Genomic DNA, 10,741 nt, shown 5'->3' on the forward strand with positions numbered 1-10,741 from the left:
TAGTTGATCAACAGCCAGTGCAGTTCTTTCAATACAGATGCAATATATGTATGTTCAGGTGCTCCGCTCAACAACCTAGCCACAGTGTTCTCCACAAGCTGCAGCTTTCAGAACTGTCCCAAAGGAAGCCCCTTATAGAGTGCATTACAGTAGTCCTGAGGTTATGGTGAACCACGGTGGCCAAGCCTTCCAAAACTGCAACCCCTTCCAGAAGTGTTAAATTCCCACCTCCCAAAACAAGATACTTCTTACAGAAGGATCTATTTGACCAGGAGTCAGTCTGTTTGTTGGCCCTCATTCAGACCACCACTGCATACAGGTACCAGTTCAAAACAGACACAACGTCTGATTCAGATGTAACATAGAAATAGAATTGGGTGTCATCATCAGCACCCAGTGTACTGAAAACTGGGCTTGAACTCAGAATGAAATGGGTCACCATATTCAGTTTCCTTCTAGAAGGTCCGCAGTTGGACTGCTGTGATTACCCTAACAAGCAACGTACCCCAAAAAGGGGCATTTGTGATTAGGCAGTAGTTGCTCCCAACCTTCTTTTCCTCCCTCCATCCCCTTCCTGTTCCTCTTCTACTCTTGCCTAACAGAACACAGCGGTCAATGGCAGTGACACTCAGTATGAAACAGGATTTCTAAGAATTTGTAAGTGGCAGAAACCTCTTTTCCTTGGTTATGCCACCCACCATCTAGTGGAGAGAGACAGGGCTACATCTGACTTCTTCAATAACCCATCTTGAACTACACTGAAATACCTGTTCCACCTTTCTCTCCCAAGCAGGCTACAGGGATACCATCACATGGTCGAGGCAGATTGATGGATGGAAGAAGATGATCATCCAGAAGCGGGATGCAGTGAAGCAGTTGTGAAGGCAAGTTCGCTAGCAAAAGCAGATTTGCAGAGTTGTGGCAAGTTTGTGGCCTGAAGGTGGCTGATATCCATGGCCAGAAGCCTGCTGATGTCTGGTGACAGACGAGGTAGAAGCTGGCAGATGTTGGCAGGTGGAAGCCAGTGGAGTTCACATTCAGAAGCCCATAGATGTTGCAAGGCTGACTACAGCTAAAGGTTGCAGATGTAAGCCAGTGGATGTTGTCCTCTGGAAACCAGCTGATAGAAGCTCAGTGGATATTTGTGGATTTGTGCCACAGCATGTTCATTTGCTGGTATTACTTGGCTTTTTTCCTTGAGGCTTTAAAATGGGATTAAACAAATTCTTGTAGAATATTGATATGAATAGCTGCTAGTCATTAAACAAAATGGACAGTAAACAATAAATAAAGTGAACTTTTCCAAGCTTGGAGTCTTAGTCCTGATTCAAACATTATTTGGGTGGTGTGCTTGCTAGCATGAAGACAAATTGTGTCAAGGAAGCTCTTAGAGGCAAAAAGTTCCTTCAGAAAATGGAAGTCTTGTCCGAATGAAGAAAACAAAAAAGAACACAAACTCTGGCAAAAGAAATGCAAGAAGACAATAAGGGATGCTAAAAAAGAATTTGAAGAGCACATTGCTAATAACATAAAAACCAACAACAAAAAATTCTATAAATACATTCAAAGCAGGAGACCATCTAGGGAGGCGATTGGACCCTTGGATGATAAGGGAGTCAAAGGTGTACTAAAGAACGATAAGGAGATTGCAGAGAAGCTAAATGAATTCTTTGCATCTGTCTTCACAGTGGAAGATATAGGGCAGATCCCTGAACCTGAACTAACATTTGCAGGTAGGGATTCCGAGGAACTGAGACAAATAGTAGTAATGAGAGAGGAAGTTCTAGGCTTAATGGACAATATAAAAACTGACAAATCACCAGGCCCGGATGGCATCCACCCGAGAGTTCTCAAAGAATTCAAATGTGAAATTGCTGATCTGCTAACTAAAATATGTAACTTGTCCCTCGGGTCCTCCTCTGTGCCTGAGGACTGGAAAGTGGCAAATGTAACGCCAATCTTCAAAAAGGGATCCAGAGAGGATCCCGGAAATTACAGGCCAGTTAGCTTAACTTCTGTCCCTGGAAAACTGGTAGAAAGTATTATTAAAGCTAGATTAACTAAGCACATAGAAGAACAAGCCTTGCTGAAGCAGAGCCAGCATGGCTTCTGCAAGGGAAAGTCCTGTCTCAGTAACCTATTAGAATTCTTTGAGAGTGTCAACAAGCATATAGACAGAGGTGATCCAGTGGACATAGTGTACTTAGACTTTCAAAAAGCGTTTGACAAGGTACCTCACCAAAGACTTCTGAGGAAGCTTAGCAGTTACAGAATAAGAGGAGAGGTCCTCTTGTGGATAAGGAATTGGTTAAGAAGCAGAAAGCAGAGAGTAGGAATAAACGGACAGTTCTCCCAATGGAGGGCTGTAGAAAGTGGAGTCCCTCAAGGATCGGTATTGGGACCTGTACTTTTCAACTTGTTCATTAATGACCTAGAATTAGGAGTGAGCAGTGAAGTGGCCAAGTTTGCTGACGACATTAAATTGTTCAGGGTTGTTAAAACAAAAAGGGATTGTAAAGAGCTCCAAAAAGACCTCTCCAAACTGAGTGAATGGGTGGAAAAATGGCAAATGCAATTCAATATAAACAAGTGTAAAATTATGCATATTGGAGCAAAAAATCTTCATTTCACATATACGCTCATGGGGTCTGAACTGGCGGTGACCGACCAGGAGACCTCGGGGTTGTAGTGGACAGCATGATGAAAATGTCGACCCAGTGTGCGGCAGCTGTGAAAAAGGCAAATTCCATGCTAGGGATAATTAGGAAAGGTATGGAAAATAAAACAGCCAATATCATAATGCCGTTGTATAAATCTGTGGTGCGGCCGCATTTGGAATACTGTGTACAGTTCTGGTCGCCTCATCTCAAAAAGGATATTATAGAGTTGGAAAAGGTTCAGAAGAGGGCAACCAGAATGATCAAGGGGATGGAGCGACTCCCTTACGAGGAAAGGTTGCAGCATTTGGGGCTTTTTAGTTTAGAGAAAAGGCGGGTCAGAGGAGACATGATAGAAGTGTATAAAATTATGCATGGCATTGAGAAAGTGGATAGAGAAAAGTTCTTCTCCCTCTCTCATAATACTAGAACTGGTGGACATTCAAAGAAGCTGAATGTTGGAAGATTCAGGCCAGACAAAAGGAAGTACTTCTTTACTCAGCGCATAGTTAAACTATGGAATTTGCTCCCACAAGATGCAGTAATGGCCACCAGCTTGGATGGCTTTAAAAGAAGATTAGACAAATTCATGGAGGACAGGGCTATCAATGGCTACTAGCCGTGATGGCTGTACTCTGCCACCCTAGTGAGAGGCAGCATGCTTCTGAAAACCAGTTGCCGGAAGCCTCAGGAGGGGAGAGTGTTCTTGCACTCAGGTCCTGCTTGCGGGCTTCCCCCAGGCACCTGGTTGGCCACTGTGAGAACAGGATGCTGGACTGGATGGGCTGCTGGCCTGATCCAGCAGGCTCTTCTTATGTTCTTATGTGTGGCTCCCAGTCCATATGGCAAACCATTTGTGGGCCCTCTGTGATTTGGGTAATTGTTTAATTATTCTAGGAAAACCCTTCCAAGGAAATTTCCCTACTGTAGCTTAAAATCAGTGAATCACATGGATACCACTTCATACAAGTGGCTTTCCATATGGATCAGGAGGACCCACCTGGCTTGACTTTTAGCAGCAACATGAGTTGCCTATGAACCGAGCTTTATAATCAGCTTAATCAGCTTTAGGTGTGTTCTGAGTAAAGGTCTGGCAGCTTAGCTTGTGTTTCATAAGACTTTACCCTCCTTCTGACTGATTTCTTAATGGATTAATCACATCTCTATTTTTTCATCACAACAATTTGATTCCTACAACTGTTTCCTTACATCTTTGAAGAGCAGACAAGGAATTACTGGAAACCTGCATTAATGTCAGAGGACTCATCAGACGAGGATGACTCAGGAGTAACAGCAGCAGACCCAGAAGGAGAAACGGAGGAAACTCCTGAGGACTCAGCTCCTTCTCCCCCTCAGCTGCAGAGCACCCCAGACACAGCTGAAGCCCTTCAGCCAGACGCAGACAGTGAACAGGAGACTCCCCCCTCACCTGCAGAACGTAGACAACAGAAGGTCAGGCAGAAGAGGGGCAGGCCTGTCCACTTAAGGCCAAAACGCTGATGGCTCACACCTGCTGACAAACCTGCTCCTTAAAAGTCAAACCTTGGTTTCAGCTTGTTGCTGACTACAATGTCAGGCGTGACCACTGTGTGTCTTCCTATCCCCTGAACCTTGACTTGGACTGATCTCTCGGCAAACTAGACCCGGACCTTCACTGACGTCTCTTCTGGATTTCTGGCTTGGCACATAAGCTTTGAACGGCCTCTGCCCTTATCTTGCTTCCTCCTTGCTAGCCTGGCAGATTTATAGCCAAGCTGCCGGCTGAGGACTTATGGCCTGGCAATTACCAAGGAATCTCCAGCCCTGCCTGCACCCCCACCGACACTGCTGTCTCAGTGAAGAGCTGACAATTAACTACTGTAAACCATAGAACTGTACAGTTAATAACAACAGACTGCTGCTATATGAGTCATGGAGATACACTGAGTAAATAAGCTCCTTGGTCCAGTTATAAGTAGCTTGCAGTACTTAGAACGTCTATTACTTTTTTGCTCTAAAGCTATTATTCCTCTAAAAGAAATCCCCTTCTTTGTGAGCGTTTTAGGGCTTGTAGTTAATTAGACATATAATATAGGGATGATGGAAGTTGTAGTACAACAGCATCTGAAGGGCCACAGATTAGCTTCCCTAGATATAGAACTAAAATAAGAGACACTGTATAGCATGGAGAGGTTACAGATAGTAAAATGATAGGCCACCATCTTGGATTTAGATGTGCATAAACTTCATTTTGCATGTTTTTAAATAGGGGAAGGGCTTTAGTTAATGGTAAGCCGCATTCTTTGCAAGCAGAAAGTCCCAAGTTCAATCTATAGCATCTCTAGTTAAGAGGATCAAGTAGCAGGTGTTGAGAATGTCTCCTGCCTGGGATCCTGGAGAGCCACTGCCAGTCAGAATAGACCATATTGGGCTAGATCGGGTGGGGAACCTCAGGCCCGGGATCCAAAAGTGTCCGTCTCAGCCTCTCTAGCTGGCCCATGGAGCTCTCCTCAGGCTACACTCTGCACAGGCCCAGATTTGCACTCTTTAAGTGTGATTGCCTGACTGCAATGTGTTCCTGAACTCTGATAATGCATCTTGCTTGCTTGAATGGAGGATAGAGAACACTATCAAAGACACAATTCACTTTTATTGCTCTGTGCACTTTTGTCTTTGACCATGCCCACCACTAGTATGTGACCCCCAAAAGTTTATCCAGAAGGGACTGTGGCCCTCAAGCTGAAGAAGATTCCTCACTCCAGGGCTAAATGGGCAAGTTGTCCACAAGGCAGCTTCCTGTCTTCCGAATTCTGTTATTCATCACCTTTGCATGTCAGAGGTGCAGGACATGCAGTTTCCTCAGTGCAGCACAAATAGCCAAGGGTCTCATCCATGTGAGAAGGTTAATTTACACTGAAAGCCAATCGCTTGTTATGCATTTGATCTTTGTTGTTGTTATGTGCCTCCAAGTCGACTGCGACTTATGGCGACCCTATGAATCAGCGAACTCCAAGAGCATCTGTCATGAACCACCCTGTTCAGATCTTGTAAGTTCAGGTCTGTGGCTTCCTTTATGGAATCAATCCATCTCTTGTTTGGCCTTCCTCTTTTTCTACTCCCTTCTGTTTTTCCCAGCATTATTGTCTTTTCTAGTGAATCATGTCTTCTCATGAAGTGTCCAAAGTAGGATAACCTCAGTTTCATCATTTTCGCTTCTAGTGATAGTTCTGGTTTAATCCAATCATTGTTTTTTTTTGCAGTCCATGGTATCCGCAAAGCTCTCCTCCAATACCACATTTCAAATGAGTTAATTTTTCTCTTGTCCACTTTTTTCACTGTCCAACTTTCACATCCATACATAGAGATCAGGAATACCATGGTCTGAATGATCCTGACTTTAGTGTTCAGTGATACATCTTTGCATTTGAGGACCTTTTCTAGTTCTCTCACAGCTGCTCTCCCTAGTCCTAGCCTTCTTCTGATTTCTTGACTATTGTCTCCATTTTGGTTAATGACTGTGCCAAGGTATTGATAATCCTTGACAAGTTCAATGTCCTCATTGTCAACTGTAAAGTTACATAAATCTTCTGTTGTCATTACTTTAGTCTTCTTGACGTTCAGCTGTAGTCCTGCTTTTGTGCTTTCCTCTTTAACTTTCATCAGCATTCGTTTCAAATCATTACTGGTTTCTGCTAGCAGTATGGTATCATCTGCATACCTTAAATTATTGATATTTCTCCCTCCAATTTTCACACCTCCTTCATCTTGGTCCAATCCTGCTTTCCGTATGATATGTTCTGCGTATAGATTAAATAAATGGGATGATAAAATACACCCCTGTCTCACACCCTTTCCAATGGGGAACCAGTCAGGTTCTCCATATTCCATCCTTACAGTAGCCTCTTGTGCAGAGTATAGGTTGCGCATCAGGACAATCAGATGCTGTGGCACCCCCATTTCTTTAAAAGCATTCCATAGTTTTTCATAATCTACACAGTCAAAGGCTTTGCTGTAATCTATAAAGCACAGGGTGATTTTCTCCTGAAATTCCTTGGTCCATTCCATTATCCAATGTATGTTTGCGATATGATCTCTGGTACCTCTTCCCTTTCTAAATCCAGCTCGGACGTCTGGCATTTCTCACTCCATATATGGCAAGAGCCTTTGTTGTAGAATCTTGAGCATTACTTTACTTGCATGGGATATTAAAGCTATAGTTCGATAATTACTGCATTCTCTGGGATCCCCTTTCTTTGGAATTGGGATGTATATGGAACGCTTCCAGTCTGTGGGCCATTGTTTAATTTTCCATATTTCTTGACAGATGTTTGTCAAAATTTGGACAGATCAGTCTCAGTACCTTGTAGCAGCTCTATTGGTATGCCATCTATTCCTGGTGATTTGTTTCTTCCCAGTATTTTGAGAGCAGCTTTCACCTCACATTCTAAAATTTCTGGTTCTTCATCATATGGTTCCTCCATGAATGAATCTGTCATCCGGGTATCTCTTTTGTAGAGTTCTTCAGTGTATTGCTTCCATCTTCCTTTTATTTCATCTCGGTCAGTCAGTGTGTTCCCCTGTTGATTATTCAACATCCCTACTCTTGGTTTAAATTTCCCTTTCATTTCTCTAATCTTTTGGAACAGGGCTCTTGTTCTACCCTTTTTGTTGTCCTCTTCTATTTCTATACAATAACTATTGTAATCGTTCTCTTGGTCCCTACGTACTAGTCGCTGTATTGTTGCATTTAGGGTTCTGACCATGTTTCTATCTCCTTTTGCTTTTGCTTTCCTTTTCTCTTTAACTATTTTAAGAGTTTCTTCAGTCATCCATTGAGGTCTTTGTCCCTTTTTAACTAGAGGGTATTGTCTTTTTGCATTCTTCCCTGATAACGTCTCTGACTTCATTCCATAGTTCTTCTGGTTCTCCGTCAACTAAGTTTAAAGCCTCAAACCTGTTCCTTATTTGATCTTTATATGCTTCTGGGATGTTATTTAAATTGTATTTTGGCGTTATGACTGCTTTATTGGTCTTCTTTAGCTTTACTCTGATTTTCAATATGACCAGTTCATGATCTGTACCGCAGTCTGCTCCCGGTCTTGTTTTCGCAGAAAGTATGGAGCTTCTCCATCTTCTGCTACCAATTATATAATCAATTTGATTCCTATATTGACCATTTGGTGATGTCCATGTGTACAGTCGTCTTTTCGGTTGCTTAAAAAATGTGTTTGCAAGAAACAAATTATTTACTTCACAGAATTCAATAAGTCTTTCTCCTGCTTCATTTCTGTCTCCTAGGCCCCATTTCCCCACAATTCCTAGTTCTTCTCTGTTCCCTACTTTTGCATTCCAGTCCCCCATGATTATCAGCACATCTTGTTTTGTTGTGTGATCAATTTCTTCCTGTACTTCTGCATAAAATCTCTCCAATTCTTCTTCTGCATTTCACGTTGGAGCGTAGACTTGGATGATGGATATGTTAATAGGTTTCCCATTTAATCTCATTGATATAACTTGCTCAGACCTTGCATTGTAGCTCCTAATTGCTTTTGCTACATCACTTCTCACTATTAAAGCAACCCCATTTCTTCTTAATTTCTCATTTCCTGCATAAAATATTTTGTAGTTGCCTGATTGAAAATGTCCCATTCCCATCCATTTTAGTTCGCTCACATCAAGTATTGTAATGTTGATGCGTTCCATTTCTTCCTTGACAATTTCTAACTTTCCCTGATTCATGCTTCTCACATTCCACGTTCCTATTGTGTGCTTTGTACAACTCCAGACTCTCCTTTCACATCTGTGCGCATCAGCCTCTGGTCTTCCTTTTGGCTTTGACCCAGCTGCGTCATTAGTCACAGCACTACTCATACTTGTCCTTTGTTCTTCCCCAGTAGCTCGATGAGTGCCTTCTGGCCTGGGGGTTTCATCTTTAGCATTATCCCGTGTTGCATTTTGGATACTCTGTTCATAGGGTTTTCGTGGTAAGAGATATTCAGAGGTGGTTTACCATTGCCTTCCTCTGTGTATGGATGCATCTTAGTCTGGTGTTTCAGCTTTGACCATTCCGCCTTGGGTGCCCCTGCTAGGAGTCTAAACCTCTTGGTCTAGACTGCCGACGGCATTAGCTTCTTCAACACTCTCAAACCCACTCACCACGTTAAGGTGTGCATCCTAGAGGGGGCCATTTGATCTAGCAGTATAGAATGTAGGCTTGCTACTCGTCAGCTAGTAATAAGCCTTGTAATTATACAAATAGGTATGAGAAAAGGGAGTGGATTGTTGCTGATATCACAAAGGCAATGAAGCCTGCATTCCCAGGCATTTGGGGGATTTCTTGTGGGAAGATGGTCATAGGCATGAGCAGTGCAGAAGCTCTTGAAGAACAGAATAGAATTTTATATTTTAAAAAATAGGCAGACCAAACAAAGGCAATTTATCTCCCTTCCTCTCAGAGCTTACCAACCTGGACCACTGAAGCAGTGGAGGAGGAGGTGGGTGCAGAAAGGCTGATTTACAAACATGGAATGTTAACCATATATAGTTCCTTTGAATTTTTGCAAAGGTTAATTTTTCCATCACTCATATTCTATAGAATTTACTGGCAGAATATGGGCATGATATGCACACTTGACTTGAGATAGGCATCAATGGTAAAAAAGTACTAGTTCTTTTAAATCTGCTAGTTTATTGGGGAATGAGGCTTCATGAAGTAAATGTCAGATAGATGAGTTCAGTATTCTGCAGTACAGTACGTTTAGAAATGTACTGCATACGATTGCTTTGGTAGATGTAAAGACTTCATGGAAGCCCAAGTAAACAAGGGAAACTGTTTCCATTGATAATACTAATGAAGCTCCCTCTAATGGCCAGTTTATATAATAGTTTATTCACTAATAGGCAAAAAACCTTGCGGTTTAAGAACGTACCTATAGCCAACAGATATTTCTATCAAACTTTAAAAAGCAGGGAAATTGGGCAGCTATAGTGAATGCACCGGGGAGCAGGAGGCCTGACCTCCTCTCTGAGATACTGTAGTCCCCTACAAATTTGTCAAATGCAAGCGCAATTTGGGTTGGTCTTTCACAGTCCAATCCACTTCCTGTGTAGCTTAGAAGAATTTGGTAACATGTGCCTCTGAGCAACACCTGCGCTGGCAACACCTGCCATCTCCAAAGATGGAGAATTACATTTTTGTACGTTTGTTGGTGTTCTTACTTTGCTTCTTTTCTATGTTACTAATGTTTCTACGGAGTATCTAAACTAGAAAATTATATTTCTCTCATTATTTGTGCAAGAAATCTGTGTCAAATTTGTTTTTATTAATTTCAAATCCTTTTTATTGGTCAGTAATGATGGTGAAGACAGCCTTTTCTGTTTCAAACTGGAGGTTATGCTCTATTTCTATACTGGGTGCATTAACAGTCGAATCTGAAACTGCAGTTTGATGTAAAATCAGACAGATTACAATATGTTGCTACTTAAGCAATGCCCCTAGCTGTTGGAAAAAACAAACTTGACCTGTCCAAGATGCAGGAAACTTCACTAAAATTGCAAAGTAAATCAAACATATTTAAAGTTACTATCTGAACTATATCAACTGTCAATATTGTTGCTTCCACCCTGCTAAAACAACATCAGCATAGCACATGTCTTGTTGCTGTTATTTGCACTGACTGCAAGGTGTTGCCACCACTCACCATATGCTCAGAGGCACGTTACCAAATTCTTCCAAGCTACACAGGAAGGAGATTGGACTGTGAAAGACCAACCCAATTTGTGGTTGCATTTTGACAAATTTGTAGGGCAGTATAATATCTCAGAGAGGAGGTCAGGTCTTCTGCTCCCCTCATGCAATTTCCCAGCTTTTTAAAGTTTGATAGAAATATCTGTTGGAAATAGGCACGTTTTTAAACTGCAAGGTTTAAACTGCAAGGTTTTTTGCCTGTTAGTAAATTTCTCTGCTTTTTAATCCGAGAGGTAAGAAATAGGATCCTGTGCAAGTTTGCTGAAAATGGATTGATCATTTGCATGCTGATTGAGTTAAATGGGATTTACTCCCCTGCCATCATGCTTAAGATAGGTGAAACTAACCACAGGAATGT

Source organism: Rhineura floridana, chromosome 3, assembly GCF_030035675.1.
Source record: "Rhineura floridana isolate rRhiFlo1 chromosome 3, rRhiFlo1.hap2, whole genome shotgun sequence".
NCBI classification, from domain to species: domain Eukaryota; kingdom Metazoa; phylum Chordata; class Lepidosauria; order Squamata; family Rhineuridae; genus Rhineura; species Rhineura floridana.